The following is an 18,165-nucleotide window of genomic DNA, read 5'->3' as shown; positions in this document are numbered from 1 at the left end:
CCATATCACATGTCCATTTTGAAGTAATCTTTTTACATTTCTCTTGTTTTCTATGCTGCTTGCTGGGAGTAATTTTCTCTTATGCAACTAACAGTCATCTGTCCTCCTCCATGTCTCCTTATCACCACTACCACCTCAAGAAGACCTACAAGGGATCCATAGGCTGGCTATGCTCTAGATCATGGAAAGAAGCCTATTTTTTCCCTTAGTTCTGATTCTCTTTGCCTCATCTCCTCCTGTACTGGTGAGACAGGATGAAAAGATTGGGAGCTTGGCCTAGATCAAAGGAACTAAGAATTATTTAATTTCCTAGACCTGAAGCATATATGTGATCTAATCTAGCTTCTTCTCCATAGTAGGTGTGTCAAATAGGAAAGGGGTCTTTAACTCAGACCAATAGAAGAGTTTTGGAGAGTCCAAGAACTCCATAAAGTTGATTCACGAAATGTATTTTTTGTATTCCTTATTTTTATGGTAACAGGGTACAACAGCTTTCCTCAAACTCTCGAAAATATTCTGAAAATCAAAAAGATTAAAAGCCACTTCCATTAAGATTCAGGTTTCATTATAACAATGTCCTTATAGAAGATCCTATTTGTATAAACAAAGAAGCATATTCTTTGTTCATATTTTCCTTACAAAAGTATTCTTGGTAAATATCCTTAATTCTGCTCATTGCCAACATCCCTCACCACTCCAAGATAATATACTTGCATTTTGACTTCTCAGTTTTGAGATTCAATTGTAAGAAATGAACAAGCAGAGAATTCCAATGTCTTTGGACAGCCCACTTTGAGCAGGGCTTTGGCTTCAAGCCCAGAATCTATCACCAAATCCTCAAACTCTATCAATCCTAGAATTTGTTTTTGAAAAGTTACTTGGTAATGAGAAAACATGAGACATTCTTCATAAAATCAAAATTTAACTTAAGCATGTAAATTCATTCTTAAATTTCTAAAAGTAAATTTAAAATAAACTTTAAAAAAGTAAATTAAAATTAAATTTAATCTGAATATTTTACTTTCTATTTGTTTTCTACTGGCACATTAGATCTTTAAGTAATCTGGGGCTTACGTTAGGAGTAAAATAATTTCATTTCAGCAGGAATTTGCATTTAACTTCATTTTGTTCTTTTTAAAATTTAAAATGAAATATAATTTTCATCTTATTGAAACTTGTAGAATAAATTCAAGAATAAATTATCATTTCTCTTTTTTTTTGTTTCATTCGTCAGCAAATGTTTTTCAAGCTCCTTTATTGTTCAAGATATGGTGTGGGTTATGAAGAAACATTCAAAGCCTCATTCTAGATGGAAATGACTACTGTCATTCATGGTCTCCAGAAATTGTTAATGTGGCTACACTGAGACACAGGTTATGCTTCCATCACAGCAAGTTTGTTGGGGTGGTGACCATGAGACCTGTAACATTTTCTGCTAGGTTCATGGAGTAGAGTGGAAAAAGACTTTTCAATATTAGGAACAACTAAGGAATAATAATTTTAGATCTTTTGCCAAAATAGCAATCAATATACTGCCTACAATTTGACTTCTAGGGCCCTAACGTAAAGAAATTGGATACCAAAGGTTACAGGTGAGGAATTTCTGAAGTATGTCCATATTCAAGTGGAGGTCAAAGAAGCCCAACTGAAAGAAATCTGGACTGACAGTGACAACTGGGGATTGAATACAAGTTCTTTTTAAAAGGGCTGTTTTGAAGATTATGATTCTGACTTTGGAGGAACTACAGTGATTGACAGTGGAAGGAATCGCATGTAAAGTTCCTTAAATAAAAATTTATTGACTTAAAATTTTAAAAAAAGAAACATTAAAAAATGTAAAGATGTATACAATCTCAGTCTTGCCTTCCAGATGCCAATAATCTTAAAAGACTTTTGAAATGCATACAGCAATACTCACAAAGCAAAGCATTAAAGGTGTGATATAGACAGCAAGTTGAATATAAGCTCGTTCACTGAGAGGTCTCTTTGTGTTGGGATGTGCTAATGGAACGCACCACCAAAAAAGAAATGTTACCTGATCAAAATCATAGTGTTCAACATCTAATTTATCATTCAGCATTGACCAGTCATTTTAAAAATGTGGATAAATTTGATAATATACTTTCACAATGCATTATGTATGGCATGTATACATGCTAAAAGTTTCCAGTGAAGATTTAGTCAATTTGTCCACCCATAGGGTTGAAACTTTTACCAATCCTATGTTTTGCTGGGAAATGAAGGAGGAAAGAGGGCCAAGTATTTGACATAGATCAAGTTCAAAAGGTTCAATGTCCATCCAGAAAAAGGTGTCACTCCAAAAAAAAAAAAAAAAGGAAAGAAAAGTTTCAAAATGAGTTTCAAACTTGATACAAAGGCAAATAATTATAGCTTATGTTTCTTAACCAGCACCTGCTGTGATATAGGAATTACAGAGTCCTATGAGTCTCCTCCAAAATGCATGAACTTTGGGTATGAGATAACTGAGTAAATATCTTCTTCATTTATTAGCCCATAAATGTTGAATATTAGGAATTCATATATATAGTAAATATAAAATATGTAGAGTGTGTAAAATATATATACTATATGTATATATGTGTCTATATACAGAGTCACAATTTCTCTAAAACAAGTAAAACACATACTTGACTGAAAGTTGACCCCTGAGGCTTCAAAAAGATTATCCTTCGTAAGCTTATTTCACCTGAGAGATAGACAGTGCAGCATTATTTTGCTTAATATACGTTCAGGCATCTGGATTTCTCCCAAGTGTTTATCTAACACAATAATATCTACTAACTTTTTAGTCAGACACAATAATAACTTCTACTAACCATAAGACAATACTGCATATTTCCATAAAGAATGAAGCAATTATTTTGTCTTCAGTTGATGCTGAGGACTGTCAGAGAGCCAGATCACCTGAGGTGTCCCTTCTGTAGCATGATTAAGTTTTACATTGATTTATGGATAAAGAATAGGACACTTGTTATGATTCTTCTTGCCGAGAATCTTTTGAGTCCCCAAATCTCAAGAGAATCTCAAACTTCTAAAATGAGAGTATAATAGGTATGCATATTGTTAATCAGGAAAAATGGAAAATTCATTGTTACATAAATTATTCAATTTTATTCAATTCCATAAGGTTAATCTCTTGGTTCAGAAATGTAAATTCCATGAGAAATTTACTGATGGACATTAAATAAAAGCATATCTTCTTTTTTATGAGAAATTATTTTAGTTTTCTAGGTCTCCTATTTTGAGGAAATGGAAGAAACATGTTTTGTTTATTTGGAAATTATATAAGAGTATTATGAAATTTTAATCAACCTTCACATAAAAATAAGCAACATCTTAAACTCTAAATAAGTAGAAATTATTCATTTATTCCAGTACAAAAATGTCTTCACCCCAAAATAATTAAAGGAATCAGTAACTCTGTATAGCAACATTCTTTAAGACAACTCCTAATCAGCCATGTACATTTCAATCTTTAGAAATAATTAAAAATCTTGAAGCTATTGATTAAATGAGATAAATTAACAATACTTCTAAGTATATTCCAAAAACTTAGTAAGTTTTGCTATTTAGGTACTTATATCTAACCTCTTACCTATTATTTCAGAACATGAAAAGATTATAAAAACAGTAGGAAAAAAACCAAATACTCCTATAATGATGTAGCTGGTGGTGCTTGGCACAACTGGCTGGTTGTAAAATGCGCTTCCAGAGCATTCAATCAGTATGAGTCCTGGTCATCCGGCAACTATCATATTGCCCTTTTAAACTTTCAGCATTCTGATGATGAAAGAATAATCAACTATTATTCTATTAGAACTGTATCTCTACTGAACAGACCTTAGTGAATGTTTTAAGGGAAGATTCAAAAGACTCCGTTTTGCTGGTTCTCCAAGCTATAATGGAAATGTAATGCTCCCAGGGTCAGTCTTCCCGGCTGCCCTACTACCTTCATTTCCTGTCCCTGTGCCACCCTTCTTGTCTTGCTCATTCCAATTTCTTCAACAGCTTTGATCAATTCCTCATGTGACCCTTACCTACTACTACACACAGAACCCTTGATGTTTGAGCAAGAGGAGTAAAATCTTCTATTTCATGAACTAATGACACAAAACCCCAGAACAATGTTTTTCAGTGTTCCTCACTGAGCCTCACTGCCCCATAAAATGTTGGCTGAGTTTTATTGGAGTTCATAACTTGCCGGGAAGTGAATAAGTGATCTATGTGCATTTGATCCTCCTAAAAGACCCATCAGATAAGAAATGTTATTGAAGCAACTGAAGGTGAGGAAGGTTAAGAACTCTTCCCAAGGTCACTAGTTAATCAGGGGTGATAGCTGAACCCAAGCAGCATGACATCGGAGTTCATGCATGAACTACCTATAGTACATTGCCCTCTCGTTAATAGAAGGAAAGCTTCTGTCTGTATTCTAGCAGATTGGTTAATACTGTGCTCAATAGATCTGGCGGGAGATGCACAGTGTTCATTGCTATTTATTATGTATTTCAGCGCTCTCTAGGCTCTGTGAAGCTCTGTGGTTTACTCTGGGTGGTGGACTATATAATGTCTACCTCTCGGCAGGAGCATTCATTTCGTCTGCTCTCTTCAGGTCAGGCTGGGCCATGAACTTGATTTGACTAATGAAATGTGAGCAGAAGTGTATGTGTCACTTTTAGACCCAGACATTAAGAGCCAATGGGTGCTGGCCAGGCTCTTTTCCACCTCAGTCGCAGCCACAAAACGTATGCCACTCTTCCAGTGGCTTCTCTGTCCAGTTGTTCTCACAATAAAAACAGCATCACAGACCAGAGGCTGCAGCTGACCCAGAAGGGACACTTGTGAGTGAGAAATAAACCTTAGTTGTTTTAAGCTACTAAGATTTACTGGTTGCTACCTGACTTATCCTGGTGTTTTAGGGGTTTTTGTTTTTTACCAAATTTGTTTTGCTTTGGAACCTGTTTTTCACAGAACACCATTAATATCTGATGAAGTACTGGTATAACACAGAAAATGGCTGGAGAAACTCTTCCCTGATGCAATATTATTAAAAGATTAAAAGGAAATGTTTGGGAGACACTGTGAAAGCCTTGTTCTTGTCACAGCATGACTGAAGCCTGAAGAAAAGAATACTTAAACCTGAAGTTCTTTTCACTATATTCTCCCCAGCAACAACTTCACAAAGGTACCTATGCACAATACACCTGTCCCTCAAGGGGCTGCTCCCTCAAATATATTAATTCATTCATCCAATAATTATTTTCTGAATGCTGAGTAGATGTTAATAGTATCAGGTACCCACTTCCGATCCACCATGTGTTTGCGTCCCTAAATTGCCTGGTGATGATATAGAAAACTCTAGCTTCTCAATCTCACTCATAAAAGCTTTAAATATTTAATTAATCTCATGGCAATGACTTTTTTGAGATGTCAACTTGCCTAGGATATGGTTCCCAGTGGCTCATTGGAATCCCTGTCTGGGTGTGCTGAGGATGGATTTTGCAGATGTAATTGGAGTCCCTAATCAGTTGACCCTAAGTGAGAGGAGAGGGGGAGATTACCCTGAATAACTGGGTGGGCTTGACTTAATCAGTCAGAAGGCTTTAAAGGCAAGGCTAAGGTTTCCCTGAGAGAGAAGAAACTGAGCTTTGGCTTTTGTCCACGGCTCAAATGCCACACATTGTTTTATGACTTAATTTGCTCAATTGAATATTTTTAAAGATTTTATTTATTTATTTGTCAGAGAGGGAGAGACAGAGAGAGAGATGGAGAGAGCGAGAGCACATGCAGGGGGAGCAGCAGGCAGAGGGAGAATCAGGCTCCCCGCTGAGCAGAGAGCCTGACGTGGGGCTCGATCCCAGGACCCTGAGATCATGACCTAAGCCAAAGACGGATGCTTAACCAACTGAGCCACCCAATATAATATTTTGAAAATTTATCCATATTAACTAGTTTAATTTTCTCCCTCTGATAATCCCCCATTATATGAGCATACCAAAAATAATTTATCAAATTCTCCTATTTATGGACATTTATGTTTTTCGATATTGCCTTTACGTAAAAAGCCTCCATAAGCGTTCTTATACATGTCTCCATGTGAACATGTATAAAAAGCTGGTGTAAAGTTCATATCTAGAGGTAGAACGTTTCTTTGGCATTACCAGATATTTCCAAGTCACTCTACTAGTTTGTTTAACAAGCCTATAATACCACCAGCAGAGTATAAGTAGTACCCTTACCATATATCTATTAGTCATTTGCATTCTTTGTGCATTGCCTGCTCATTTCTTTTATATACTTTTCTGTTGAGAGTTTTGTGTTTTCCTACTGATTTTTTAAGTTCTTAATATAATTTACATAATTTATTGTCAGTTATGGTCATTGTATATATTTGTTTCTGTTGCTGAGATTTTTTTTCTACCCTTTAAAAAGTAACATTCTTATGCAGAAGTTTCTAATTTTAATGTACTCAAAATGATCACTGGTTTCTTTCATAGTTTGCTTCTTCATGCCTACTCAGCCATGTCTTTTGGTCTCCCACCAATTCTGTGATCCTTGGGTATTCTTTCAATAAATGTCCTTTGGTTAAAATTAGCCAGAGACATTCTCTGTTGCTTTCAAACTAACTGATACAATCCCAAAACCACAGTATGACTTTATTTTAATAACAAACTTTAGGCAGAGGAATCTTTGCAGAATAACACAAAAGACCTGTTTATGCCCTCATCACTTTAAACAATTTGAGACAGATAGCAGATATAACAACACAAAAGCTAGAGCATTTTTATATTTCTGCATCATGTAAACTCATACACAACCAAAAAAGACAGCCATATGGCTGATGAGAACTTGACAAAGGAGATTAATATTGATTATTGAATATAGTGTGAAATGAAGACAATTTCACATTATTTCTCATTAACATAGAACTTTCTCTATATTTCTGTGAGTTCTTGCCTTTTATGAAGCTGTCTTTGAGTGAGTAAGGTAAGTACAACTAAAATAGAATAGAATACAGTGCAAAAATTCCAGTTATAACTCTCAACTCACGTCTCAAAACTACACAAACAAAAACCATTTGCAAAATGATGAGAATAACTACAAGGAGTATAAAAATTTCAGAGGCTTATAAGGACCAGGCTCTTTCATTTACTATGATTTGCCCTTACTCATCCAGCCTTAAGACTAATGATTGTTCTTAAAATCTCTCAAGGGTCAAGATATGAAGCCAAAACAGGTTTTTTTTTCCCTTTTCTTTCTGAGAAGGCTGGAAAAAAAAAAAACATTAAGGAAGCATAATCCATTAATTCAAAAAGTTCCGTCTTACTGAAAAGTTCGTCTGGCAAATTATAGAAATATTAAGCAAGGTTTTTAAATGGTTGTGCTCACAGTCTTACTCTCGCCTCCTAAGTGATACTGAAGACTGTTGTCTTCTCTACCATCACAGCAAAGTTGGTGTTATGTTAACTGACTCCATGACACAGAACTTCTGGGATCCCAATGCCAAGACATGTGTATGGCATCTGTACACCTAGCAATGAATGTATTAATTGTGTGTGTGCGACTCTGTGTGTGTATGTAAAAACACACATTTAGCCATGACCCTAATTCAAGATTCATTATAATATGGAATACAGCAAGACTCTCAAAGGATACAATGCCTATTTGGTCTTTTCACCGAGTCCCTTTCAGATTTGTTTCTTTTGATCCATGTGCCAAAAGTCCTGATAAACATGATGGTATGAGAAAGGAATTTTAGAAACTGAGGAGTAGAACCCAACTATACCTTGGCCTGAGGTTTATTTTGCCAAGGGTTCCATGAATCAAGGGTAAACACTAACTTTCTTATTGAAAATTCATCAGCTTTCTTCAAACGCATTTGCACTTTGTTGTGACACCTGTCCTAAGTGGCGTGTAATCCAATTTGGAAAAAAACACCATTGGCGTGTTTAATGCTTTAACTGATTGTTGGAGTGGGTTTTGTTTGTGTATGTTTTGGAGTAATCAATCTATAAGAAGACGCTTTCTCTTGTTCCTTTCATTTGGTTTTCATTTTCATGATAGAAGCTCCTTTGCAAAGAATGCTCACCTTAAGGCAAAATGTCATCTACTCTCACGAGCGGTAAGAATTCATAGAAATACTCACTAACAGATAACAACTAATGAATAGTACCTAATATTCTTATTTCATAGTCAGTGTATTTGCTGTTAATAAACGTAAAAAAGAAAGAACAATATTAACATTAAAGATGAAAAATAGTCCTCTTACTAATCGCTCAAATCATTTTATCCCTAATTAATCTGTAGTCAGAACAGGCAGTTCACATAAAGTAAAAGAGATTGTCCTGATAAGACCACTTAGTTGGGTAAGAGAATTTTAATTAAAATGAGGCATTTCTGGGGCGCCTGAGTGGCTCAGTCAGTTAAGCATCTGGGGCTTGGTTTTGGCTCAGGCCAGGATCTCAGGGTCGTGGGATGGAGCCCTGCATGTGGTTCAGTGCAGAGACTGCTTGAGATTCCCTCTCTGTCTCCCGACTCCACTGCCCCCCCCTCCCGATTTGCATGCAGGCTTGCTTTCTCTAAAATAAATAAATAAATAAACAAAATCTTTTTTTAAATGAGGCATTTCTGAGTACATGTTGTTTCTAGGTGGTGGGAGATTATATTAACAGAGAGCAATAACTATTTAGGAGTTCAAAGGCAAACTGGAAAGAAATAGGAGAAACTGGTTGCACTCACTCTTTTTGTAAATGTTCTGTCTTCCTACAATACATACTATGGCACATTGTTCATCTCCACTGAGGAAAATAAAATCATTAAAAAACTTTTTTAAACGATATCTGTTTTCGGTGCTTACATTTTAGGGTCTTCGAAAGTAATACACATATTAGATTGTTGGTCTAGATATATTAAAAAGATTTTCATTTTTATTTTACAGTCCACACTTCAGAATTGTTTTACAAATCCCCAGTCGTACTTCACGGCTAAGTACTTGGCAAAGTAGATATTGGTGCCTCGTTATGGCAAACCAACTGACATCCGCGTAACATTTCTAGCAGAGTTAGTTGCATATATATTTAAGAAAAGAAGGATCTGTTCATTATTTCCTTCCTCAGGGTGGAGCACATCAGGCTCTGTAGTCAAATAGAACTGAACCGAGACAACATTTAGTGAAATATCTTTACAGTAACTAGAAGAGTAAATACTTGCTTCTTTTTCAAGAAAAGAGAAAGCACTCATCTTCACTGGCAACATCAAGCCATGACAGTGACATGCGTCATTTGCCCTGTTATCACAGGGAAGCTTTCTCCCTATCCTGGGGAGCAAGGTAGGCAGTGACAACTCAGTCCCTTTGTCATAGCATAACTGCATGCCCCGGGAAGCATACATGACTAGAATACTGCTTTGGAGTAACTCTAGAACAAACTGGGCTTTTGAGAGGCATCTGTTAAGCATAAGGGTCCTGCTTCCCACAACCCTGAAATTGTAGGATCCTGATCTTGCCAATATCAGATATAACGGCCAGAATGTCACTGCTGGGCGGGAGCCTGCTCCTCACGTTGCCTTAGCGGGAAGGGAACTTCTAAGGAGGGCCGCTGTCCTCACTTGCCCATGTTTGTCCAAACGGCAAAGACTCCTGTTCTCGTGAGTCTAGAGAGTTGCATCTTGCTCCCCGTCACATTGTCAGTTTAACAGATCTCTGAAAGCAGGGGCTCATCTGTGCTTGAATAACCTATTCATTTTTGATGGAAGGATAAAATATTCAAACTTGTTGGAGAATTAAAAATATACATACCCAGTATTCTTGGAGATATTATTTGTACTGACAAAATTTATATATAACTCAAATGTAGAGTCATAGAAAATTGGCTGAATAAGCTAAGGTATGTGCACGTGATTGAATTCTTTGCAGCTATAAAAAAGAACGAAAAAGATCTCTAGAAAACTGACAGGAGTGATTACCAGGATACAGCATTAAATGAAAAGGTGAAAACAAGTGTGTATAACATACAACTTTGGTGTAAAAAAAAAAAGAAAAGAAAAAAACACACAGAAAAAGAAAAGAAGAAAGGAAGGAAGGGAAAGAAAAGCCATAAACTGAAGAAAATGGGGATAAAAATAGTAAAAAGTATACCACCTTTTTATATAGCTTAACTTTTGAATCGTAGCAATATTTTATATTTTACATATTCAAAACTAAAATGAAATCAAAAGTGGGAAAAAATAAACCCGAAGTTATATAAAGACAGAAATAAATGAAACTAACTCCAAAGCAAATTGATAACATTGACTATGAAAAGAAAATAATTTAGAAAAGAAAATAATTTTAAAGACAGCTTTTGAATACAATACTTACTGTAATACTCTAAGGAAAGAAAGAAGCCCAAAGTGGTCTTAAAATTGACTTGGTAAGTTTCTTATTAGTGGAAATATTAGCAGCATAATTCTAAAACTATTGTCTACGTGTGAATGTATATTAAGTAGACTAAAGTTAATATGCAAATATAATTGTGTCAGAGCAAAAAATGTGCACTGTAACTAAGACGAGATTCAACTATAAAACTTTAAAAACAGTGGTAAGGAAACATTGTAATACTACATTTGACTTGGAATCATCTGTATAAATTTATGACAAGATATGTATTTCCTAAAGCCCTATTCATTAGAAAGGCCTAAAAGAAATGCCACTTCACTAACAACGAATATATTACATGCAGAGATTGCTTTCTAAATTTCATTCTTCACTGAAATGTCCAGTGATCCTTGGAATAGCTGATTCCAGGTGTGGTACAGAAAACGTAGAAGGAGAGCCTGGGACAGCTTGTGGTTCCAGAAAGCAAACGATTGCTCAATGATTAATGGGGTCATGCCAAAAGGACACAGGAGGTTGCCTGCAAGAGATACCAGCAGCCAAAAAAGAAAAATAGATGCAAAGGAGATTATCTATCTATCTATCTATCTATCTATCTATCTATCTATCATCTATCTATCTCTAGATAGAAAGAGAGAGAAAGAGAAAGAGAGAGTTTTAGCCTTTCGTTTTAACCCAAGAGAACAAACAAATGTAAGGCTACCAATATTAGGATAATCTAACATTTATGTACCTCCTGATATAAAACCATAAGAAGTTCAAATCATTTATTGTAGCATTATTGTAAGAAATGCTTATCTAGAATTTAATCATGAGTAAACAAGTAGACAATTCCAGCATGTGTAATATTCTGTGAGCCAACTGATACAGGCTCTTTAAATATCCAAGATCATTAAAAGAAACAGACAAAGGAGGCATAAGAATTAAATTCAATTGTGAACCTTAATTGGGTCTTCAATGGAAAAGAAACAGCTTTAAAAAACAATTCAGGAAATAATTGGGAAATCTGAATATGGACTCTGCATAGTCCAGCAATTCCTCTTGGAGAAATTTATCCTAGAGATATAGTCACATAAATAGAGCAAGATACGTACAATCATTTGTAATAGAAAAATGAAAAACCCTATTGTCCATCAACATGAGAATTGTTTAATCTAGGTATTATTATGCAGTCATTTAAAAACAAAATAAATTCATTTGTACTGAAATGACAAACTATCCAAGATAAATATACTGTTAAGCAGAAATACAAGCAAACTCCAGAACAGAATTATGTGTTGATACAATTTTTGTTTTAAACATCTTCAAAACTATTGAAAAAAATTAAAAGGCTATATATATTATAAACTAATATTTCTGCATGGAAGGATTTGAAGGTGATTTCATTCTTTATAACATAAACTGTAGAATTCAATCTTTCTACAAAGCATGTATTACTTTATAATAACTTCAATTTAAATTCCCCCTTCCCTTACTACCCTTATGAAGAAAATGTGTGCGACACAAATGTAAACCTAAAACTACAAAATCTCTAGAACAGAACATAGAAGAAAATCTCTATGACTTTAGTTAAGGCAAATATTTCATAGATATGACATCAAAAGCATGATCCATTAAAGAAAAGTTGATAAATTTCATCAACATTAAAAATATCTACTCTTCAAAAGACACTTAATAAAATGAAAAAGGAGGTCATGTACTGGCAGAAAATATTTTAAATAACATATCTGATAAAGGACTTCTATTCCAAATATATTAACAAAACACTCAAAACATAATAATAAGAAAACAACCATTAAAAAATGGACAAAATTTCAACAGATGTTTCAGCAAATCAGCCCATCATAATATGTTCAACATCACTAGTCATTAAAGAAATGTGAATTAGAACCATAATTCTATACCATTACACATTTATTAGAATGGTTTCAAAATAAACACTATGATATCAAGTGTTATTCGGGAAGCAGAGCCGCTGGGACTCTCATATGATATAATCAGGTTGAAAAAAGTTTGTCAATTTCCTACAAAGACTACACTGACCATATGACCCAGCAACTCAACACCCAAGTATTTGCCCAAGAATAATCAAAATATAAAACACCATTCATGAATATTTAGAACAGCCAAAGACAAGGAGAAAACCTCAAGTGTCCCTCATCTACAGAATGGATAAACGAACTGTGGTCGGTCCATATGACGTCATGGTGCTCAGCAATAAGGAGGAATGAACAACTAATGAACATGACAACATGGGTGAACCTAAAAGGCCTTCTGGTAAGTGAAAGAATTCTACTCAAAAAGGCATATACTGTATATAGATTCCAATTATTTGACATTCTTGCAAGGGTAAAATTATAAGATCAATTCTTGAGAGGCAATGGAGACGTTAGGAAGATTTATATAATAAAAAGTATGGACAGTTTTTTTGAATGAAGGAACTACTTTAACTCTCTGTTATGGCCGTGGTTACACTGTCTACATTGTCAAATGTCACAGAGCTATTCATCAAAAACAGCAAATTTTACTTCATGTAAATTGGGTGAAAATAAAGACACAATATATGAAAATTTGTTAGTTTCAGCTAAAGCATTGTTTAGAGAGAAGTTTATAGCATTTATGCTCATATTTTTAAAAGGATTTTCTCTAATCAATGATCTGTGCTTCTACCCTTAGAAATCAGAAAAAGATAAGCAAGTGTAATCTAAAAAAGGGAAAGAATAAAAGTAATCACAAAAATCAATGAAACAGAAAACAGAAAAGTGATAGACAAAATAGCTAAAACCATCTTTCGTATCAGATAGAAAAAAAACTACCAAAGTTTACTAAAGTAAACGTAGGAACCAACTTAAAGAAGTTCTGACAAAATAATTGAGATAATTTACGCTCCAATAAGAATATTAATTGGAACAGATTGAAACAGCAAATATATTTAAGTCTGTGAGTTCATTTTCAAATTTAAAGAAAAACTGATTAACTTTGGAGAATGACAGGGATCCAATTATTAATTATCTTAAAAGAATGAAACATATCTTAGCTTTCTTATAATAGCTATACCACGTTACAATAAAATAGTAAATGAAGGGAAACATCTATTTATAAAAGTATTCCAACTAATAAATAAAGCCAAAGTGATGGAATTAAAATGTCATCACTTCCAATCCCCAATGAATTGATGGACCCAGGCATCAGACATCAATGGTTACTAACTTTCCAAAAGAGAGAGAACTTCCTGATAATAGAATACCTACCTATAAAGTTAGCTCGTTTAAAAAAAATTAGAGGAAAAGGAACTTAATCAAGTCTTTAGATCTTACTACCAAGTTATAGGGAATACAGAGGAAATGGGAAATATACCATGGGTATCAAATCAGCAACACTCACAGACTACGTGAAACTACAGTTAATATCATCTGATTTTCCAAAATAATAGATTTTAAGAGGGAAAAAAAACAGGATGAAGGACAACTGAGCCTTCACATGTGTGTGGAGAAAAATTACAGTATTTTAGGTTGTATACTTGGGTGATAAAGCCATTTTTATAGAGGCAAGAACGTGATTTCCACCAAAGTCAGGGTAAGTGGTTTCTTTCAGTGTAGAGCATAAAGTGGCAATTAGGAAGGGCGTGGGGGTGGGGTTCTTGAGCTGGGTAGTTCCCAGGGTTTTTGTTTTATAGAAATTTGTTAAATAAGAATTTATTTAATGGACTTTTCTGTATCTGTGTTATAAAAAGTATTTTTTTTCCAAAAAGACTTTGGATGTGAAAAAGCTAACCAAGCTCTTCTCCTGGGGTGCTTAAACTGCACTGTGCTGAAAACTCTAGGTAAAAAACAATAAATCCAGTGGATTGGCTTAAAGGCCTATGAATCCCTCAAGATTACTTCTAAATGTGTATGTGTCTCCATGTTTCGGAACCAGGAGTCAAGAAGGGTAATTTCACTCCAGTTATGTTTTTATTGTTTCTGACTTCTTAACCTTTCCTAACACAAGAAACCCGTCAAAGAACAACTGTTGAGGAAAAGATCTATTTCTATAAGCAGGAGAGAGTCAGGGTAGTGGGGGTTAGTGGGGGCAGAAAAGCATTAAAGAACAATAATAAAAAATAAAATACAATCCCCCTCCCCACAAAGTACACTAAAACTAAGGTGACCTTATTGCTTTCTCATCGTTCTCTTATATTTGTTAATTTTGCTTCTGATCTATGTAGGTTTGATAGACTGGCTTTTTCCTCTTCGTTAACTACTTCTGGGTTGGTCTATCTATTTTAATTTCCTTTGCCTTGGTTTTCATTACCAAGGGAACTCTTTTATTTACTCTAGCTGGCCCTTCAGCAGAACCTCTTCTCCTCCCATCCAGCTTTTCTCTGTCTTCGGTCAGCTTTTACCTCTACCTGTGAAACAAAGGTGTATGGAGCATGCACGTTGCAGTCACCTAAACCTCCAGTTAGAAATTCTTATTCCTAAACCCAAAGTCCTCCATTGCCAATCACTAGGGTAAGGACACTTTGGAGTCCATCACTTCGAAGACCCCCTCGCCCATGAGACCGAGGCACTAAAACACCAGAAAGCAGAAACCACCGCATATGTGTCCGCAGGAGGACTCTCCTATTCTTCCTGAGAAGAAAAGTTGTTTTTAATTCTTCTTCCTTTTCTTTTCAGCAGATATGCCATTGCAAGTTAGCTCATTTTACCTGTCTATCTTGCAGTTGTTAACACAACACTAATGATGGACATCTCTTAAAATATGACCCACTCTCCATTGCAGAATACCTATTGCATAAGAACTCAACGCGTATTACAGAGTTTACAAATATCCTGTTATCCCCGAGGCATCGGTAGGATTGCTTCTACCTCGTGAATTGAGGAGAAAACGACAGAAGCTAAATGCTAGGTCAGAAAATGTAGAACCAGAGGTTTTCACAGAGCTCTTGTTTCCTTTTATTTCATTTGCTAACTTTATATGAGTGATTGTTTAAAGGCCATCACTTTTACAGTGAAGTAAGAATGAAAAGAAACCAGTAGCCCAGAATTGAGCATTATACCAACATCTTCAGTTTCTAATTCTAGAATCTCACACAAAAGCTCTAGACAGTCCACATGATTAATATTCTGTCTGGCCTAGAATAAATTCTAGGTTTTGAAAGACAATAAATTATGAAAATTAAATTATGCCTAGAGATAGTTTTATCCACGACATCACAAACTCCAAAAATTAGCTTCACAGGGAGTAACTGGAATATCACACAATTTACTGGATGTGAAGTGGCCCAAAAGTATCTTAGTGTTTAGAAATGTGGTTGTTGCCAAAAGAAGTTTGAAAACTAATTTGAAACTCACTTTTTTTCCCTTTTTCTATTACTGTCTTGAAAGGAGGGGTGAAAAGGGGGTGAGGGGAGGTTCTTGAAAATAATTCTCAAATTTGACTTCCCAAATTAATTTCTTCCTATGTCTGCACCCTGTCGAAGTAGTTTTAACTCTGAAGCTAGATGACCACAAGGGATGTCTACCAAGTGCATATCAAAAGAAAACAACAGCCCATGATGATGTCCTTTCTTTCCTCTCAAAGTCTAAGTGCTGGTTCGTCCTGGAATAAGCATCTCATCACACACATTAGCCAGGAGCAGCAGGTGGACCGTTAGGTGAGAACGGGACCTCCGGTAGCATCAGTTTTTAAGATGGTTGTTAAATCTGTGTTGAAGTAGTTTTGGAATTTGAAAGACTAGCAGTGCCCAGGCATAACTACAAGCAGAAATAAGTTTGTTCGTCGCTTTTCTATGTATTAGTGAAAGCTGTTTGGGGGGTGCAAATGCTCATTTTATCAGGCCAGATTATAGTTTGAATTATGTCCTTTTTACAACAAATTATCATAAACTTATGAAAAGAACTTTGTAAATATTAATAAATCTCTTACCTCATGCCGGTCCACTGATGTTGCTATGAATAAACAGAAGTGGGTTGACTGGAATGCTACACAATTAGGAATTATCAGTGTTGAGAAATGACCTCTTAAATTTTGATTTGGAGGTTTCTGCTAAGACTTTACCTTATTTTTTATTAGAATGTGGTTTCCTTGTGTACAGCATTCTGAATTATTTATTAATTGAAGTTGAGCCTAACCACAGCATCATTAATAATTAATTCTTCTTTCGGATCTGTGTGCATTCATGTGATTAAATGTCTGTGCTTTTGCTTATGGAACCCACAATCTGCTATTTTGCATTGATTAGAAGGCATGCACAAAGACCAAGCACGCATTACGGAATTCCCAAAGGATAATCTCAGCAACCTTTTCCTAAGTGTATCTAACCCCTGATGCACTATAATGCGGGAAGGGAAAAACAAACTCTTCTACCCACATTTTGCTGCATTTGAAACATGGCACTAGAGATAGGAAGAGCTTGCTGTCGCTTCACAGTTATTTTTATGATACTTATTTTTCTCCCCGGCTCGGGGAGGCGGGTGCTGAACAGGGAGGATAACCTACACGAAGTGTCTTCATAAACATGAAGGAAAAATAAAACTTTTTTTTAAAAGGTCTGCTTTGTACAGAATTTTCAGCTTTACCCAGCATAACTTGATAGGCCAGAATATGCTTTAGGAACAAACCACTCCCAAAGGACAGGCGCTTAACATAAGAAAGGTTTATTTTTCACCCAGGGCTCATGCCTCCTGTAGGTCGTTGGGAGGCTCTGCTCCCTAGAGCCTCTCAGAGGTAGATCTGACAGTGGGTTCTCCTCCTGCAAGTGTGCCATCCGGAGCAAGGGGGAAAGAGAGGCTGCAGGCCACATGTGGGCTTTTCACCACCTCACCACGAAGTGCTGCTTTGCCTCCAATCAGAGTTCACTGGCTATCACTAGTCACATAAGATGAACAGGAAAATGGAATATTTGGTGAGCATTACTGTCTATGCTCAGTTTAATCTTCTAGTTATCAAACATCCTTTTGTTCTCTTCTTCCAACAGATGGGCACATTCAACAACCTTCCAAGGAGGGCCCATGTGCAGTCATCTCTATGTTAGCCCATATATGGCTCATCTAGGCCCGGAGACTTATAGACAAAAAAGACCTGTTCCTGCTCTCTCTAATGAAACACAGTAGTAGAAAACATCCATCAGGAGAGAAAAATAGGAAATGCACAGTAGTGATTTTCTCGTACCATCCAAAATCCCACTGAGCGCACATTGCCTAGGGCATCCTCGGCTAGGATGGGAAATGATCCTTGATTCCTTTATCTTGACTCTCCTTACCCACATCTGAATTGGGCCCTGGGAGTATAACCTTCATCACGGCTGTGCAAATTCTTGAGCCATATTCCTGCCCATAGAACATTAGTAGCCTGTAGTTGTCTTTACGACTGTTCACCAATGTTCACAGTCCCTACAGGCAAGGGATCATATGCGCCATGCTGTTAAACTCTGGGTTTATCCGTGTTTCAGCCAAGATCACAGAAGAAGTGGCATGTGTTACACGTAGGATAGAACCTGCCCCCACACCCTCTGCCACTTTGGTTTGCAATGTACCAGACAGCGGCTGTTTCAGATGGGACCCAAAGACGGCACGGAGCAGAGTCACAGCCCACTGCGATGGTCGTGGTGCGGAGAGGAACTAATTGTGCCTCAGTAAGCCAAGAGCGCGTTGTAGCTGTCTGCTGCCACAACCCATCCTACATGGTCATTTTAAGGCTCCAGCTCGTTTAGTCGGTGGCTTCTTTGGCAAGATAATTGTTTCAAGACCTTCAAAGTGATCCTGTGCAGTCCACTCCAGCTAGCCCAGTGT

General features: G+C 36.1%; 1 non-coding gene across 1 annotated transcript; it reads left to right on the top strand.

The window, feature by feature from the left end:
- The first annotated feature begins 1,296 nt into the window (after positions 1 to 1,296).
- Positions 1,297 to 1,431, top strand: LOC113253607 (small nucleolar RNA SNORA1). Its single transcript, XR_003315494.1, has one exon. It is a non-coding gene; the product is annotated as a small nucleolar RNA SNORA1 (small nucleolar RNA).
- Positions 1,432 to 18,165: the final 16,734 nt, after the last annotated feature.

This window comes from Ursus arctos, unplaced genomic scaffold, assembly GCF_023065955.2.
Source record: "Ursus arctos isolate Adak ecotype North America unplaced genomic scaffold, UrsArc2.0 scaffold_17, whole genome shotgun sequence".
Classification (NCBI taxonomy): Eukaryota; Metazoa; Chordata; class Mammalia; order Carnivora; family Ursidae; genus Ursus; species Ursus arctos.
Note: the sequence above shows the minus strand (reverse complement) of the source record. Positions and strands in the feature narration are given on the sequence as shown.